Below are 2107 nucleotides of genomic sequence, written 5' to 3'. Positions count from 1 at the left end.
GCCCCAACATGACCAGCCCCGCCCCCAACATGACCAGCCCCGCCCCCAACATGACCAGCCCCGCCCCCAACATGACCAGCCCCGCCCCAACATGTCCAGCCCCACCCCTCCCCATCACCAGCCCCGCCCCCAACATGTCCAGCCCCGCCCCCAACATGACCAGCCCCGCCCCCAACATGTCCAGCCCCGCCCCCAACATGTCCAGCCCCCGCCCCCAACATGTCCAGCCCCGCCCCCAACATGACCAGCCCCGCCCCCAACATGTCCAGCCCCGCCCCCAACATGTCCAGCCCCGCCCCCAACATGTCCAGCCCCGCCCCCAACATGTCCAGCCCCGCCCCCAACATGTCCAGCCCCGCCCCCAACATGTCCAGCCCCGCCCCCAACATGTCCAGCCCCGCCCCCAACATGTCCAGCCCCGCCCCCAACATGTCCAGCCCCCGCCCCCAACATGTCCAGCCCCGCCCCCAACATGACCAGCCCCGCCCCCAACATGTCCAGCCCCGCCCCAACATGTCCAGCCCCGCCCCCAACATGTCCAGCCCCGCCCCCAACATGTCCAGCCCCGCCCCCAACATGTCCAGCCCCGCCCCCAACATGTCCAGCCCCGCCCCCAACATGTCCAGCCCCGCCCCCAACATGTCCAGCCCCGCCCCAACATGACCAGCCCCGCCCCCAACATGACCAGCCCCGCCCCCAACATGTCCAGCCCCGCCCCCAACATGTCCAGCCCCGCCCCCAACATGACCAGCCCCGCCCCCAACATGTCCAGCCCCGCCCCCAACATGTCCAGCCCCGCCCCCAACATGACCAGCCCCGCCCCCAACATGTCCAGCCCCGCGCTGTGACACTGTTGGCGCGCACGATCCCATTTCCATTGCATTCTGCAACCTTCCCGTCAGAATATCAATCATTCTTTCCAGTTTATTTGTGATGTGTTGCTTATTTTCTTCCTTTTGGAGATAAATTTTAAAAGGGAAACAATATGGTATTGTTTTCTGCACTTGTCCATAAGGTGAAAATGCATTTGATTCTGCTTGTTCATCCTAGCCCTTCAGATTCACACTCAGCTGCTGGGGACCAGGCGTCAGGAGCATTTCTCTTAATGCACAAAGTAATAGCTTGGAATATGTTGTCTACTTTTTGCATTGTTTTCGAAATAGGAAACAATCCTTCAAAAGAAAACTGTTGTCAGAATATCCCACTCTCACAAAAATGCATTCTACATGGCATTGTTCCTTCATATTTTGGCAAGCCTTTTCAGTAAGAATTTGACAGAAAATGTTACAAATTGCTGCTTATATATTTTTACCATCCAGCATTTCGTTCACACCGTTACATATTTTCTGCAGAGAAGCCCTTGTAAGATCCCCAATGGATTGCGCAGCACAGCCAAGAACTCACAATCCGAAAAGCGATTAAAGACATGATTGATGCGTCCGTGTGACTTGGCAGTTCGACGCCGATCGACGATTTGAGGAAGCAAGCCTCTGCGCTCATTCAAAAGTTTGGACAAAACATTCCGACCGAAAGTAAAGTCAACCTGACGAAAACTGACAGCGCTCATTGCTAACTGATGAACCTTCTTTTTGAACTTCTCCACGATCATCATCTCATCTTGACTGAATTGGTTATTCCTGTACAGGACCCCCGAGCTTTATAACGACCTTGATCAGATTTTTGACAATCTTTTCTGCCTCTTTTTTTGTTCTGTGTCTCTTCCTTGGTTGCCTTGCATAGTTCATCCAAAACATCACCGCTTGTACCATCTATCAATGCAGCTGCTATTGGTTTTGATGCCATCTTACCGAGTATTTTCTTCTGGGCCTGGACAGCTAGGCTTTTCGAATGGAAGACCTCTGTGGCCACTGGAAGCAAAGACAAGATCAATTAAGCACGTGGTCCAAAATTGTGCTAATCTCGGAAATGGTTCAGAATGCTTTGTTCTGTTTGAACGCACATTGTATAATCTGCTATTTCCTCATGTGAAAAGGTTGTTCATCATATGTCTTTTGTATATGCATTTTACGCGATGCAGGTGTCGCTGGCTAAGCCAGCATTTATTGCCCATCCCTAACTGCCCTTGAGACGGTGCTGGTGAGCTGCC

General features: G+C 53.6%; 1 pseudogene; it reads right to left on the bottom strand.

Moving 5' to 3' along the window:
* Window positions 1–1298: 1298 nt before the first annotated feature.
* Window positions 1299–1869, bottom strand: LOC121269411 (annotated as a pseudogene).
* Window positions 1870–2107: the final 238 nt, after the last annotated feature.

This window comes from Carcharodon carcharias, chromosome 24 (genome assembly GCF_017639515.1).
Source record: "Carcharodon carcharias isolate sCarCar2 chromosome 24, sCarCar2.pri, whole genome shotgun sequence".
Taxonomy (NCBI): Eukaryota; Metazoa; Chordata; class Chondrichthyes; order Lamniformes; family Lamnidae; genus Carcharodon; species Carcharodon carcharias.
This window is presented reverse-complemented; position numbering and strand designations above follow the sequence as displayed.